The sequence below is a fragment of the Pleurodeles waltl genome, chromosome 4_2 (assembly GCF_031143425.1).
Source record: "Pleurodeles waltl isolate 20211129_DDA chromosome 4_2, aPleWal1.hap1.20221129, whole genome shotgun sequence".
Classification (NCBI taxonomy): Eukaryota; Metazoa; Chordata; class Amphibia; order Caudata; family Salamandridae; genus Pleurodeles; species Pleurodeles waltl.
The window spans coordinates 751,580,943-751,598,892 of NC_090443.1; positions in this window are offsets into that span (position 1 = coordinate 751,580,943).

Here is a 17,950-nt window from a genome sequence, read left to right on the forward strand (position 1 = left end):
GTGGAACAGACAGTCATTGCTGGATCTTCAGTGTAGCAGTCACCACAGGCTGTCGATGCTGCAGTGCGTTGCCGTTTGTTACTAGCAGTTGCTGTAGAACTCAGAGTCAGGTCCATTGAAGCTTTGTGTTGATGGTTAGAGTGAGCGGCAAGATCTTGGCTTAACTGGGGTCATTTGTGGGTGCAAAGAGCCCAAAACTTCAAGATTTCTCCTTTTCATCCAGGAGTAGCTCAACTGATGCCACTTCAGGAGTCAGGGCTTGGGAGACACCTTTTGGGGTCAGGAACGTACTCCAGCAGAGACAAGCAGGCCCAGGTGCAGGCACAGGCAGGTCCAGTGCAGCAGGTGAGCTGGGCAGTTGCAGAGAGGCCTCTGGAGTTTGTGTCTTATGTCCCTATGGCTCAGAACAGGAGGCCAGCTAACTAGCTCTTGGAGTCACTCAGGTAGCCTAGGAGGTGGGTAGCAAGTTGCCATTTTTTTCTAACCCCATTTTGTGATTTGGAAAAGGTTTTTCAAATTACAGAATAGGGTCAGTACATCAGAACAAGCGCTTTAACAGTTCCAGAGCCTGTATTTAATATTTTCTGATTGCTAAATTACTTTGTACATCAGATCCTTATTGTTCTAATGTAGAGCTGATTTGATAGACTTTCCTTCCTGAGTAGATTTCTCAGGTGTCCACTTTTACCACTCTCTAAGCACTTTATGAATAAAGCAAACTCTACTAAATACAAATCAGTGAACACATTGCACTAAACATATGTAAAGTATGACATTTGTAAGCTATCCACAACCTCCCCTCGTAGTATAAGGCTGAGGTTGTTGGTAGTAAACTATTTTGTCATTTGGGATGTACATAGTGGTTTGACATTCATCTATTTCTTAGAGATGATGAGGGAAAAGTAACCCCATACAGAAGTGCACTGACACTAATGTAACACCAAACAGGAATGGTGCCTTCAGAGAAGAGTGTGTTATAACTCTAGGAGAGAAACATCTAATGGCAAATTAATCCTGAAGGTGGTGGGTTACAGTTGCAGAACAGTTCTTGCAAGGCTAACGTTTTGAATCTAAATGAAACCGGAATTGGAAGGACTGGATCATGGCTATAGCTGGCAGGAGTGGAGCAGAACTGGAACTGTCAGACTGGGACAGATTTGGAGCTGGCAAGATTCTTGCAGTGCTGGAACTGGAATGACAGGAGCAGAACTAAGTCATGAAAAATGTATGTAGCTCACAAGACTCTAGCAGAGCTGAAACAGGTGCAGCAGCAATTGATCCTATAGCAGGAGCAAGACAGAGGAGCTGTGACACATTTTAGACAGCCTTTATATATTTATAAGAACCATATGACAGGAACGGGCTGACCTCAGAACAAGAACAGGAATTATCTGACAGGAATGGGCTGGCCCTAGAATGGGAACAACCTGACAGAAAAAGGGCTGACCATACTGAAATTGCGTTACTGTATGGTGGCCATCTTGGAGCGGACTTTGTTTTAGATGGCCATCTTAAAATGGAGTTTCAGTAAACAGGAGTTGAAATGTAGCTTTCCTCTTACAGCCATGTATATTTCTAGTATGAATTCTCTACATCATTTATTGTAAAGGAAATCTACCTACCCTCAATACACTTAAAGCATGTTTTCTTCTATTCATAACTCCAATCCTACAACATTTGTGGAAAATATGTTTCATATTTTCTTTATGTGCTCTCATGGACATCATTTAAGGGTTGCCAGGAGTTGCAGCTGTGACCCAAGCTTGTCCCTTGCGACCCCTGGCCTCAGAGGTGGCAAAATCAGTGCCAGGAAGAAAGGGACAGCTTGTCCTTATGGATGTCGCTTGGGGCTCCACTTCCTTGCTTTCAATCAGTTTTTTATTACATTACTAGTGAATAATAATGTATTGTTCACTATTAGTCTAATAAAAAATGGAGTACAGTTAGGTGGAATATGTCCGTCCTTTGTAGCTGAAGTATGTAAAAAACACATTTAAATTTATGTTTTGTGCATGCTTGCAGATGAGCTTTGTTGGAAGCCCCTCTTTTCCTAATTTTAGTAAACAGAAGCCTAAACTGTTCCATGAGCTGACAATGCACAAGAACCATATCAGGCTCATACCCCCTTAACAGTGTTACTTCAACTAGGTTATCCACAAATAGTTCATATATTTTAGTTTGAATTTCCGCATTATCAACGACTTCTGCCCATTTCACGTTCCTCCTGTTATTAACTGTTTGTAGGGGATTTGCATGGACTACCACTGACAGATTACAGCTAGTAAATATAGCAGGAGAGAATACAGCGCTTAAGGCCTTATGATCGATATCTGTTCGAGGGATAACTGCCATGTCTATCAAGAGCGGCCACATTTCCAGGTCGACCAGGAAATAGTCAATGTAAGATCTCAGAATGCCTCTCTTAAAGTTCCGGTGCAGGGGATTATCGGAACAGGTATTGCCATTACCAATTATTAAGCCTTTCTCCATTATCAGGTCTTCTAATTGGCCAACTGCAGTGCTTAATTTCCCTGTCGTTTGTGCGGCTACCCCAGAACCAATCAGAGAACCTTGGAGATCCTGCAAATAGACTATCTCCCTCTGCCCTTTTCCAAGTGTTGTGTTACAATCACCTGTGATCAGTTTTAATGTGCCTCCTTTTAGGCACTGAACAGTATTAGCGAGATGAACTACTATGGGGGTGAGGACGTTTACAGGGACTGATCTAATGTAGGCGTTAATTATCACAATATTTCTTGCCCCAGTAGGCATTTTAACTTTTATTTCTACCCCATGCAAGTCCTTACTTCCCATTGGAACTACTTTCACTAATGGGAAAAGATCTATTTTCAACCAAATAAGAAAACCCCGAGAAGCTCTACCCATGGGACCGCATTAGCAACAAAGGTAATATACCCACTTCTATGTACTGGTGCCACTGCCCATATCTCCTGCAAAAGTATAATCTGGTGGTGATCAATGAACTCACCCCACTCTGGGTCTGCAAGCTTAGCACGCACGCCTGCTAAATTCCAAGTCAGAACTCTAATGGAGTTTTTGGCAATCAGCCTGCTATCCCACCTCGGTCCCGCACTAGCGCCTGCCTGTCCAGTCATAGTAGAATTATTCTTACTCTGTGTAGCTGTGCCCTTCATATCATCACCTACGGCACTCAGTTCTAGGTACTCGATGGTGCATGCTGCAGTTTTCCCACTCATGCTTCCTCTAGATGTACAGTTAAGGACAGAACCTGTCCTTACCCCCGATTGTCAATCAATGTCTGCTAATTTAGAGCATTCCCCCACTAATGTGGTGTGTTTTAGTTTACGATGTATGTGTATTCTTGGTGTAGGTTTAAATCTTTATTCCATGGATACCAGCTCATCCACCAATTTAGGACTCTTAAGTTTCACTCCTATATAATCACATTGGAGTGCAAATTAGGCTACAACGTGATGCAGATAATATGTAATCCCTAATAGATGTACAACACCTGGTGTGGGGGAGCCAGTGGATTACTTTGTTAATGCAAGATTCTTGGGTTTCACTGGCTCCGTGTTTGAGTTTGGGTACATTTGTCAGGTGGATAATGCTAGACAGACGTGTAATCTAGGTGTTATTGGAGGTGTTTTGACTCCCACAATGATTCTGGCCTGTTTGGCAGGCGGTGGGCCAAGTGGTCTGTGTACTGTGTCGCTTGAGGGTGTATCTACCTCCAATTAATTCTCCTCTTACAAGTTTAGATGAGGTTGAGCGCGCTACACCAGCAATCCCACCATTGTCAGCAGCTAACCCTTTACCCTTAAATGACTGTGGCTTAGGAGGTGTGCTTGGCTATCATGCTTTGGCATTGGATTTGCACCACCTATCTTGGTTCCTAAATTTTCCACCAAAGTAGATAATTTGGCCACCTTTTCACCTCATTCGACAGCAATATTTTTCATACACTCACGCAATCTCTGTATCTCTCCTCTAAGTACCTGTAGCCTCTAGCTGTGCGAGTGGTTCCCCTATCTTGGGCTGATTTAGATCTACTGTGTCTGGGTGCCTTGCTAGATCCAATGAATCGGGGTTCTCATCTGGTACAATTCCTTGGTTAGCTAGGAGGGCAAACCGGTTGGAGCAGTCAATATTAATAGCGGCTGTGCTTTTAACCTGAGACTGAGCTTTTAAACGGACGGGACAGCTGCTAGTGTGCTTAGTCTTAAATACTCATCCCCTGGTGCGTAGCTATCGTTTGGGCTAGAGCCGGACCTGATGCCACGCCCCTTTGTGGTTTTCCTAAAGTAGGTCTGTATAGCCTTGGGAGCTGTAACTCGTTTCCCCTCACGCTGAAATGGGTCCACGTTGTTTGGTGCCAATGAACCCTCTACTTCCACTATCAGATCATCAGTTTCATTCAGGGTACAGTTCTCTGGAATGCCTAGCAAACTTAGTTGTGCCTGCTGCCCCCAAGGGTTTTTCAGTGGCCTTTCTCTTGCCCATAATAAATGAGTTACTTCCAGAATTAGGAAGGAATCTTGCATGCCTCAACGATATGACAGTGATTTACCCATAGGGTGCTTTATCGATAAAAGCCAGCTCAGCCCTTGTACAATGCGATACCCTCGCAAGCGGTCACCCTGCACCATTCAAGGGGTTACTCCCCATATAGCCAAGCCACTGACACCCAGCGCCAAGACTATGACCGGCCTAAGAAAAGCATTTATAGTCTCTTCCCTTCTTTCCTACCTGCCCCGCACAAGAGCTCCCACACAAAGGCCAAATGGGATGGCCCTGCCCTGCCTCTTCCTGTTGCTGATGGGCGTAGGATGAGCCTGGCCTTGGCCCACCCTTGGCCCGGGCACAGCCTGCGCGCATCCCGTACTGCGGTATGCCCCCTTGCGCTTTATAGCGCTTGTTGGATCTGGAAAGTGGGAGCAGGTGAATCAGAAAATGTCTGCCTCCTGGTGCCGCAAGCAGTCTGGGATCTGTAGTCCCTGTGGTCTCGGTCAGCTAGTGTACCATGCTGCGGTATGCCCCCTCATGCTTTATAGCGCTCTTTGGATCTGGCAAGTGGGAGCAGCTGATGCAGAAAATGTCCGCCTCCTGGGGCCACAAAGCAGTCTGGGAACTGTAGTTCCTCTGGTCTCGGTCAGCACGTCCCGCGCTGCGGTATGCCCCCTCGCGGTTTATTGCATTCGTTGGATCTCGCAAGTGGGGGCAGGTGATCCAGAAAATGGCGACCTCCTGTGGTCGCAAAGCAGTCTGGGATCTGTAGTTCTTCTGGTCTCTGGTCTCTGTCAGCACGTCCAGAACATAGGAAGTACTATGGGTACTAGACAGAGAGAGCTGTGAGCCTAGGGATTTAACTAATGACAAATAATTCTGACAGGGCAGAGAAAGTGACAGCAAATATTCAACGGGAAGCCTTTAGGAGACCTAAGTGCAAAAGGCAAACAAGAGGCACTTACTGATGACTACAGCTTGAGGTGTACTGAATTGATTCATAGGGAAACACGTTTACAAATGAATAAGACTTTCTTTCAGTGCAGTATGCAGAATATGGCACAGAGTATGTCATTCTAGAGAAGTTCTAGTTCAAAGAAACATTTTTAAATCTCTAGCACTGATCAATAGAGAAATTAGGAGGCAGCTTTACAGACAGAGAACAATAGAGTTAAAAATCAACAGATCTGTAACAAACAGCATAGCTAAAGTTGCAGAGGAAGAACAAGTTAAGCAGTTCATAGGCAAGGTCGGCTATGGCACAATCACTGAGGATAAGTGGAGTTGGCAGATCGTTATTGAATTCAAAACTTTTGGTAGGACCCTCATCATATGAAAAACATGTAGGTTAATCACCATGAAGAAAGGTAATACAAACACAGAGCTCAAGTGACAATAAGGAACACCATATGCAGTGCGCACAACCTCAGGCAAATGTGCAGCGAACAGGCAGCTGAGCATGCACTCCCTGCAGTACACAAACGAGGCAGCTGGCAAGATATTCTACATCAGCGCCCTGTGCCTGAAGAGAGTGATGGGTAGAGACCCAGTCAGGTGGTCTTGAGACCTGCCAAGCAATATGTGTATGCCACCAACGCAGCAGCCACAAACCAGGCCACGTTGGAGGCGCTGTCCATTTTTGGCAAGAAAGAGGATGTGCAAGACACACATGCACATGGCATACTACTCACAAGCAAAGCAAAGCCACTAGTTTGTGGACTGCACGGATTGTTAGTGCATCAGACTGTATTAAGTTAACTTATAAGGAGACACTGTAGGTCGATAGACCTTTTGAGTGCGCTTCGAGTAGTTCCCCCCGTATAACCGCGTAACAATAGCAAACAATAGCGGTAACAATCAAAACATCAACAATCAATAGAAGTCAGTAATTTCCACTCACCATGACCTCTCGGCCATGAATAACCACACCTTTGTGTAAAAATTAGAATGTTTATTTCCCTATATTAACAATGCTAATGTCACATAACGTAGTCTCAAAATCAAATGATAAATATACAGACACAACACTGGCTGCCCAAAATGCCTAAAGAATCACAATTTAATCAAATCTTGGGCCACTACACATTCTAAGGTTACCATGCTAATTAATAGCAATATAAATGCGCAAACTAAATAACATACATTTAGATTCAACAAAGAAAAGACATCAACTGTCATTACATGGAGCGAGAATCATCAGTGAGTACCCTAACTAAACTTCAGATTAGAATAGCATGTTTGGACTTCATGCAAAACAATTTAGTTAATACAGATTTGGAAAAGAACATCTAACTATGGCTCTACCAAAATTAGCGGTTGGTACCTAGGGACAAAAGCAAATAGACATAACAATCAGTAATATCCTCTTATACCTTGCCTCAGTATGGTTCAGTAAGCTGTGACAGTCTTCATCAATAGGACATCAGTTCTTTCAGTATGGTATCATGATTCAGCATTAAAGTTCAGGAAAAGCAAAGGCTCTTCATACAGTTCAGAAAAGAATAATAACTAACACTAAAGAAGAATGGGGAGAATGGCCTCGCTAGACAGTTCAAAAAAATAGAGGTAATGGCGTCTTGGGACGGTTAGAAAAGAAAGGGGCAAATGGCGTATCTCCTCTTGATGCTGTCTGGCTAAGTTAGATTTCCTAAAACTACTTCCCACGTTGGGATTGGTCAAAAAATGAAAGTAGAACCCCAAATCTAAGAATTTACTAGTACATGGTTCACATGCCGATGATTGGCTTCTCTTCTCCTGTTCCCATCGTTGGGCTTGTCAGGTATCAATATTGTAGCGGCTTATACTCCAGTCAGTGCATCCATTGTCTTCTCCTGGGAAGGTCATTCTTGCACACACTACGTTATACATTATATCCCTAGCTAGTACAGCATATTCTAGCAAACAGTTCTCATGAGAAAGAATTTCAGCTATGAGCATTTGGTCGGTACAGTGGAAAATAACAATTTAATTCTCTAAGCAGCCATTTTCTAAGTCGACTAAGAAATGCAGCTTGACATGAGGCTGTGCAACTAGGCCCAAGACCTTTTTGCTAATTTAAGGCCTACGATTAATAAAGCAAGTACATGATACATAACCCTTAATATGGCATGCTACTACATTAATCAAAACATGAGCTCAACATTTTACATAAATAAGCCATTAATAGGTACACTTTGTGAACATTAGCAACCACTCAAGTAGGCGCAATTTCAGATGTTGGCATTATTAACTCACGTTCTATACAAATTCAACACTCAGAATACATGAATATTCATTAGTAAAAATCAGCATTAACAATCCCTCCTCTGAAGACTAAGGCCCTCATTATCACTTTGGCAGTCTACCATGAAGACCACCAAAGCCAAGGACACCAGGGGACCACCGGTGCTGGTGGTCTCCCGCCCGCCATATCACAGGTACTTCCAGATTTCAGCCACACTTTGGGTGGAAATCTGGCAGTAGTCGTGCTGACAAGCGGAGGCACTCTGTTGGTTCCACCACCTGCACAGCCCCACCAGTAGGACACTGCCTGCCATATTAACAGCTACAGTAAGGCCTGGCGGTGTCCTGCTGTCAGGGAGCTGCTGGTGGTGGAAGCATCCCTTCCCGTTCCCTGCCGGACGACCTTCTCCCCAGAACAGGTAAGGTGATTGTCCAACAGGGGAGGGGGTGGGAGGATGGGGGGTGTTGTGTGTGCCTGTATGAGTGTGTGGTGTCTGCGTGTGTGCATGAATGTGTGCGTGGTTGTATGCATGTCTGTATGTTAAAGTGAGTGTGTGTCTGCATGTCAATGTGTATGCATGTTTGGATGGTTGTGAGTATGCATGCATGAATGCGTGTATGAATGGAGTTGTGAGTGTGTGTATGAATGGAGTTTTGAGTGCGTGTATGAATGGAGTTTTGAGTGCGTATATGAATGGAGTTGTGCATGCGTGTATGAATGGAGTTGTGAGTGCATGTATGAATGGAGTTGTAAGTGCATGTATGAACGGAGTTGTGAGTGCGTGCTTTGGATGTTTTGAATGCGTGCATGAATGTGTGTATGGATATTGTTGTGAATGTGTGCATGTATGCGGGAGTGGAGGAGAGGAACAATCTGGATGAAGGGGGAGGGGGTGGGGGAGAGCAACGATATGCTGAAGGGGGGAAGGGGAGGAGGGACAGGAACAATGTGGCTGAAGGGGTGAGGGGGCTGGGGAGGGGAACGATGTGGCTGAAGGGAGAGGAGATAGGGGTGGGGAGAAGAATAATGTAGCTTAAGGGGGAGGGAGGAGGGGTTAGAAGTAGAGGAACGATGTGGCTGAAGGGGGAGGGGGATGATGTGGATGAAGGGGGTGGGGGCTGGGAGGAGGGCAGAGGTGGCGTTTAGTGTTTGCTGGGGGGGTGGGTTAGCCATCTACCGGTGACAGGGAAGACATTCCCTGTCACCAGTAGGCTTTCCACTATGGTTTTCATGGCGGTGCTATCGCTGCGGAATCCATGGTAGAAACCTGGCTCCTAATACCACCGGCGTTCTTCTGTGGACCGCCAGGTCAGAGATGATCATCTCCAATCCGGCGGTTCAGACCACCATGGTGGGGATGAGTGGAGATGTGGCAGGTTGGCAGAGGCCAACCCACCACACTCATAATGTGGCAGTCTTCACTGTTGGTAGTGGGGCCACCACATTTACCCTGGCGGTCTGTCCCCTAAATGTGTCATCACTCCTAAATTTCCCCACACAAATTTTCTGCTTTAGCTAAAATTTCATCATCTCTACCCTTTTTAATCTGCGTTCCTTTTCGAACTTTCCCTAAACAAATTTTACCTTTTCATTTCTTCCCTCCCCTAATCATTTTTCATTTTCTTTAATTTAATCATCCTACATAATTTACATATTCCCCATGCTCCAATTATGCAAATCACAATAATCAATATCCTGTATTAGCTTCAATATTATCCCTTTCCCAAGGTTGCTGAGCCAATTTCCCGCTGAAGCAAATCCTTTGTCAACTTTCTCCCAAACACCTGGTTCTTTCAACTCTTTCAAATCAGCACTTTCATTAGTCAGATTAGTAAGTAAGCGTCTAATTTCTTTGCTATTATCGGGAATATATGAGCAGCAATGCTTCAAATTGAGCATTTTGCAAACCCCACCATATTTTGCTAAAAGAATGTCTAATGCAAGGCAGTTCCGAAGAGTCATAGATCTTACTGCAGCCATTTCTGTATCCATTAGGATCATGGCTCCTGAAAAATTTGTCAACATGTGATCCACAATAGTAGACAACCTTCGAATCTTTATAGAAGTCAGAACAACTCCTACTAAAGGAATCATTGCTCCAAATATATCCTCCACTATACCAGAAGGAGACTCTCTCTTTTGTTTGGTGTGATGTAATTCAATCATTTTCGGTAATCTTTTCAATTCATCAAGTTGGAATATCTTTGGGAAAACTATCCCCAAATTACATGTGCCATACCATCCTCTTGGAAGATGGTAATAAGCATTTGGTCCACAAATAAAATATATACCAGGAATCACTGGATCCTGTCCATTCAACATAAATGTCCATTTACTCTGAAACAAAAACACGTCTACATTCACTCGTTCCCACAAACAAAGTGTCAGTACTAGATTTAGCCCTATATACACAAAGCTTTCCTAAGTGTTGTGCATCTAAAGCTAATTTCCCTTGTGCTTTTATTCCACTAATAGCATAATCATTTCTAAAATTCCTTTTAGCTAAACCCTTTTCTAACTTCTCCTTTAATGCCTTTCTCCTGTCATCTGTCTGGTCTAAGAAGCTCTTTCCTATTGGTGTAAGCAAGCATGTCAGATTTTTCTTGTGCGCAAATGCCGTGCCAAAAGTTAATGAAGCTTAAAGAATCCTCTCACTAATTCTATATTTTTCTGCTTAGCTACTCTACTCAGGTACTTAATTATGGGGACAGACAAAAACACAATGTTGTCATTTGAATAGAAATACTGGATGTACTCGTGATCATAGAATCTTGTTAGTAACAGACTACAACTTATCTCATAAGTGAGGGTCAATCTATGATAGGTAACTCCTTCTTTGCCTGATGGAGGAGTGTGCGTGCATACATAACAATTCCTCACACCCATCGTCTCAACATACTCACTCAATAAGCGGTAGAAGACATTAGAAGAAGGTTGCCCTAGTGCATTGTCTATGTGCAGATACTTCTCGTCTAACCTAAACTTCTCTATCTCTGTTATTGCGGTAGTTGTCTCTAAAGCTGAAGTATGGTTGGCTTTACTTTTGTCAAGAACAGTCATTCCCACAATCAATATCAAGCACAATATCACGCATACAATTGCCAAACCAATACTCATGTATTTTTCAGCACCTATTCTTAATACCCTGCTGGCTATTGTTACTTGTGATCTGTAAAGAATCAGAAAGTAGAAGAGAAATATAGAAACTATGCAGCCAAATCAAAAACAAAACAAAATCTTCAATCTTCTTTCAGCAGTTATATACAGCTTTCAGTCTCACTTCCAGGATCCTTTATCAAAATCAGTAAGATTGTAACAAATCTGTTTAGCAGCTTGTCAAATCAGGTTTTCAAAAAGTATTTTCCAGTTACTTTCAACAGTCTCTTTTTCTTTGTACTTTCTCAGCTTGTAATTTCAACAGTTCAGTTCATTGATTTCCTTCAAGTGCCAAAACATGGACTTGGAATGTCTTGATCAAAACAAAAAGAAAAAAATTATCTTTGCCATTCACTTGTTGTTGCATATGCCCATTTAGGACCAGCATGCCTTCCACTTGCTATTCTCATTCTTTTCAACTTTCAAACTCCATCCAATACTCCTTCACTCAGGTCTTCTCTCCTTGTCGTATCTACTTCCTCCTCAATTGTTGTCACAACAACTGCTTCCTTCCTCTTTGGTTGTGACTCCGGCCACTTATCTCCTTTCAGTGTTGAACTTGAAACTTCTTCTTGCTCTGCAGGATTTTCTCTTGACAGACTTGCAACTGGTTCATGAGGTGTCACGGGCTACTCGTCATTTATGTCTTTGGCCCACTGGAACTGCAGAGTGGTCTTGATTCTTGTAGGTTCTGCCTTGACCAAGATAAGGGTGGCCCTTTCTGGTAGCCACGGTGTTACTGACGCAGGAACGCCAAAAGGCAGTCTGTGTCCTCCAGAAGGAGTCCCAGAAGAAAAAAAAAACAAAGGGAAAAACCTCCATAGCAGGATCTCCCTGGAACAGAAAAGAAGCAAAAAGGTCAGTCTTCCAACAAGAAAAACAATACTGGAAGAAGCTGGAACAAGTGAGGGAAAAACTGGAGAAAAAAATAACAGGAGTGAAGATCACCACCAAAGGAAGTGTTGCAGTGCAAGGAGAACAAGAATCACACACCTTATATACCCTAAAACAGGAAAAGACCAACAGGAAGAAGAAAGACACCATAATGGATTGGGCAAGAATATAGAGAGAAAGCATGCTGGGAGAAAGAAGAACATGGCTGCTAAGTGTGCAAATAAAAACAAGAGGAAAAGGAGAAAGAAAAGAAAAAAAGAAGAAAAGAAGAGAGGTACAGGCTGCACCAGGTGAGTGAGGGGTTAGGGAAAGGTGCCCATGTCTAACATCGAGGGCGCACTGCGCCCAAGACTCGCTGAGGCCCATGCCAACTTTGGGGCCTCCAACAAGATAGTAGGGAAAAGAAGGGGGCATCACGCCCGGCCGCCAGGAACCGCGGACGCATCTCGAGCCGAACAATTGGCTCGTGCCAGGTCCGCTGTGGCACGACATGTGTCAGACCACATTGGCTTTGATCCACCTCAACTCTTTCCCCCTCGGGGTCTGGTGTTTGCTCTGTTTGTCTCTCAAAATTGTCTGCTTCTAGGAAAATCCTCTGTCTAGACTCTCCTGCTGCCTCAATTGAGATTGGCTCACTTTCACTCTCCTGGAGGTCTTCTTTTTCGTCTCTCATAGGAGTGACTGAACCATTCTCAACGTGCTCAGATCCGGTCTCAGTTCCTCTTTCTTCTCTTTCCGGCTCTGATGTTGGTCTGGTCGTTGCTTATAAAATGTTCATATTTGTGACCTTTATGTTATTCTAAATCAAATCAGGAAGTGACTTTTAATCCCAGAATCCTCCTCACCAACCTTCTCAACCAATTGCGCTTCATTGTTGTCCACCAATCTGTGCGTGACCCTTCCCACCAACCAACCTATCCCAGCGCGGCTCCAATGACATCACATTCACACGTGCTGCGGCTGACAAAGTCTTGCGGCTTCTGCTACTGAGCTTCAGATTCACATGAAACGAATGCAAAATTATTGCGAGCACTAAACAAAATCAAAACCCAATTTGTCTGTTTACTACAGGTAGGGTAACACAATCGCTCCAGAAACCTTATGGATTTTTCACTGACGGCGTTTTGCTCTAACAGCTACTCCTTCTTCCTCAGTTTCCCTGATTCGCGAGCACAATTTGACCCACAAATTTCACTCTCAACTGATCAGTGGGTCTTTCCTGGTGCACATAGGACTCACCAGATCTCAGTCAAAAATTATTTCACTCACTTTGACTCACTCTCTGACTTGTCGACCATGCCCAATAGACCTATTAAACTAGACAAATTACAACAAAACCAAGTGTCTAATACACTTGTCAATATACTCAGGAGTCTTAGACAATGCAGGGTCCTTATACCAACATCCAAGTGGGCAATTTTTTAGCACAAAGTGTCACACACATGTGAAGTTCGATGACTTCCCTACTCTCACACGTCGGAGTATGTACACTCCTTCTACAACTTCATTTGGAGTACACAAACTCCCTAAATCCTCACAAACATTACAATTCACCTGCAATTTTCATAAGCTGTGCAAGCGCAAAACCTACTTCATTCACACTGTCACTAGAATGCAGGGAATATCCTCAAACAATCATTGGCAAGCTCCAAGGTTCTGGGAAAGTAATTTTAAGTACTCAGGGGCACATTTTCTCTCCACTTTGTATCATTGAATCTGGAAAAATCTAAACTTCCACCAATTTCACTAAATCTGCGGATTACTTTGCTCTTTGTAGGATATTAACCCTTACCCCACTACCATCTCTGGGAGCACCTGTTATTCCTCACTCACTATCTCTGGAGCCAAATACTCTACTACCTATCTGTGGACTTTAGGAGACTAATCTTCAATCCCTGCTACCATCTCTGTTAGCGTGTCAGACCTTATTAAGTTAATTTATAAGGGGATGCGTTGTAGGTTCGATGGACCTTTTCACTGCACTTCGAGTAGTTCCCACTATGTAACTGCATACCAATACAAGCCAATAGCAGTAACAATCAATAACATCCACAATCAAATGGAGTCAGTAATTTCTAAACACCATGACATCTCAGCCATGAATAACCACACGTTTCTATAAAAGTTAGAATGTTTATTTCCCTATATTAATAATGGTAAGGTCACGTAACTTATTCTCAAAATCAAATGATAAACATACAAAAACAACACTGGCTGCCCAAAACACCAAAAGAAATGCAATCTAATCAAAGCTTGAGCCACTACACATTCTAAGGTTACTGTGCAAACTAATAGCAAGAATAACTGTGCAAACGAAATAACATACATTTAGATTCAGCAGGGAGCATCATCAATGAGTACTCTAACTAAGCTTCAGATTACAATAGCATGTTTGGAATTCATGCAAAACAATTTAGTCAACACAAATTTTGAAAAACATCTAACTATGGCTCTATCAAAATTAGTGGTTGGTACCTAGGGACAAAAACAAATAGACATAACAATCAGTAACATTGTCTTATACCTTGCCTCAGTATAGTTAGGAAGCTGTGACAGGCTTCATCAATAGGACACCAGTTTGGTCAGCATGGCATCAGGATTCAGCATTAAAGTTCAGGAAAAGCAAAGTCTCTTCATACAGTTAAGAAAAGAATAGCAACTAACACTCAGGAAGAATGGGGGGAATGCCCCCCCTAGACAGTTCAAAGAAATAGAGCTAATGGCGCCTTGGGATGCTTAGAAAAGAAAGGGGCAAATGACGTATTTCCTCTTAATGCAGTCTAGCTAAGTTAGATTTCCAAAAACTACGTCCCACATCATCATTGGTCAAAGAATTGCACATTTGCATTTAGTCCAATGAAAGTAGAACCCCGAATCTAAGAATTTACTAGTACATGGTTCACATGCTGATGATTGGCTCCTCTTCTCCTGTTCCCATCTTTGGGCTTGTCAGGAATCAGTATTGTAGTGGCTTATACTCCAGTCAGTGCATCCATTGTTTTCTCCTGGGAAGGTCATTCTTACACCCACTATGTTATACATTGTATCCTTAGCTAGTACAACATATTCTAGCAAACAGTTGCCATGAGAAAGAATTTCAGCTACAGCATTTGGTTTGTACAGTGGAAAATTACAATTTAATTCACTAAGCAGACATTTTATGTCAACTCAGAAATGAGGCTTGACATGAGGTTGTGCAACTAGGCCAAAGACCTCACTAATTTAAGGCCTATGGTTAATAAAGCAAGTACATAATACATAACCCTTATTATGACATGCTACTACCTTAATCAAAACATGAGCTCAACATTCTGCACTAATAAGCCATTAATAGGTACACTTCCTGAATATTGACTGCCACTAGAATAAGCAATTTTAAATGTGGGCATTATTTCTCTAGGTTAACTCGTTTTCTATACAAATTCAACATTCAAAATGCATGAATATTCATTAGTAAAATTCAGCATTAACAGGATCGATAATCCCAATGGGGCCATTTTTTCATAAATAAGCACAACAATCAGTTTCCACAGAGGCATTCAGATGTGCAACACCTCGAAAATAATATGTAAACTGGCAAACTCCGCTGGAATAATAATAACTTTCCAAGGCGATTAAAGTAAACATTAGGAAGGCAACTCCGGAAATAAATAAGTTTAATTATTTTTAAACATCTGAAACCGTGAATGTGACACCAATACAATATCTTAACATTCGTTGTGCGGGTCTTTTAATCGTCTTTCTTTTTAAAGGAATAGTTAGAGGCTTTATTGTTGTTTTCCATTTCTGTCCTCTGTGTTAATCTCTGCTGCGGTGTTTAGTGGTTTGACGAATATTCTTCATTTCTTTCTGGCGCCCAAAGGCAGGTGTTCTTATTCTGACACAGTCCTGTTGGGCAAGACGAAAAATGCCACCGCTCCCGTAACGCCTGTGTGGCACGCTGCATTTTAGTATGTAAACTGATGCACATGCTCAGAAAAGAATTTTTGAATGACCTATTAATTGCGACTCTGGAAACAGTGCAACAAACAAGGATGAAAAAATTAAAGTTTCAAAATCCACTGTTCCCTCCCAGGAAGAGAATTTGAGGATCACAATGAAAATAGAGCACTTCGGAGTATATATTCGGGTACCTGTAATGTCACCTTCACAAATGATAGCGTGGCGACTCAGGACTCGGCTAAGTTAATCAGACAAGAGGCAGAGCGGATAGAGTGCTTTCAAGAAGGGCTGGGGACATTCCTTTGAAAAGCACTCTCGTGCATACGTGTGCAGTCAGTACCTTTTAAAGGCTTTCCCAGAGGGACGCTCCCGCTTCTTACATCTCCATTCCCACACTCGCCTGTCATCCCACTGCAGCAGCGTGCTTCCACCGCGCGTGCTTTCACAGTCAGGGGAACTCATCAAACCCGGTCGCGGCCCTTGCTTCAGAAACCGGCAGCTTTCTGTTGGGCTTTGCTCCTTTGCTACACCGTTTCTTAATCTGTTAATAGACAGACGCTTAGGAATCGGGATGAGACAATAAGAGGGAGGAATTGGACTGCATAAAAGTACCTTTCAGGGCGTTCATTTAGTTGTGCGCTTAAACAGTTGTGCACAAAACAGAAAACGTGCAGATAGGATCCTGACGCCCCCCTCTGGTGCATAAATCCCCATAAACTTGACAACAAATTGCCAAATAAATGCCACTTCCGTGCATCGCACCAAGATGCACCACCGTGACCTTAGGTAAAACGCTCAGATAAAACTAGTATTAACAGACCACACCTTCAGATGCAAACATTACATCATAGTGACCTCCCGGGATCGTGATGTTTATTTATAAATAAAGCATCCTGTACTGGCCGAAGAAAGGGCAATCTACTAGCACTGCAAAGAAAAGAATGGAAAAGACCTTCGGTACACGCATCCGTGCCCTTGGGACGGGACTATGCCATTTCCTAAACTAAGGGCCATATTTATACTTTTTGACGCAAAACTGCGCTATCACAGTTTTGCGACAAAAAGATTAGCGCCGGCTAACGCCATTCTGAAGCGCCATGCGGGCGCCGTATTTATTGAATGGCGTTAACCGGCGCTAGCAGACAGGCGCTGCCTGGTGTACGTGGAAAAAAAACACGTACACCAGGCAGCGCCGGCGTAGGGGAAAATGGCGTTAGGGCGTCTTAAAATGGGGCAAGTCAGGTTGAGGCAAAAAAATCGCCTCCACCCGATTTGCGCCATTTTTAACGACGCCCAGACGCCATTTACATGACTCCTGTCTTAGTAAAGACAGGAGTCATGCCCCCTTGCCCAATGGCCATGCCCAGGGGACTTATGTCCCCTGGGCATGGTCATTGGGCATTGTGGCATGTAGGGGGGCACAAATCAGGCCCCCCTATGTCAACAAAAAATATATAAAAAAAAAAAATTATACTTACCTGAACTTACCTGAATGTCCCTGGGATGGGTCCCTCCATCCTTGGGTGTCCTCCTGGGGTGGGCAAGGGTGGCAGGGGGGGTCCCTGGGGGCATGGGAGGGCAGCTGTGGGCTCATTTTGAGCCCAAAGGTCCCTTTACGCCTGCCCTGACCCCGGCGTTAAAAAGAGGCGCAAATGCAGTGTTTTTTGCCCTGCCCACTCCCGGGCGTGATTTTTCCCCGGGAGTATAAATACGACGCATTTGCGTCGCAGTCATTTTTTTAGACGGGAACGCCTACCTTGCATCTCATTAACGCAAGGAAGGCGTTCACGCAAAAAAATGACACTCATTCCTCATACTTTGGCGCTAGACGCGTCTAACGCCAAAGTATAAATATGGCGTTAGTTGTGCACCTAATTTGCGTCGAAAAAAACGACGCACATTCGGCGCAAACGGAGTATAAATATGCCCCTAAATTCCTCTTAGCTTCCCAAGAACCTGAACAAACTACCTCTAAAAAATATTTAATATAGTGTTTATCAACCCCACAAAATCAAACACCCAACTAATATCTTTCACAATCAAAGTGTTGCACTCCCAGATCCAAATGAAAGGACACCCAGATAAATAAATCGCTGCATTGCCTTCTGGACTAATAACATAAATATTCAGCAGTAAAATGAGCACCTGAGATTCTGCCAGTCAACAATCACTGTACTTCCAAGTTCGTTCTTCTTCCAGTCCCACGGCCACTAAAACCTTGTGCAGCCTGGACCCCTACATGGGCGT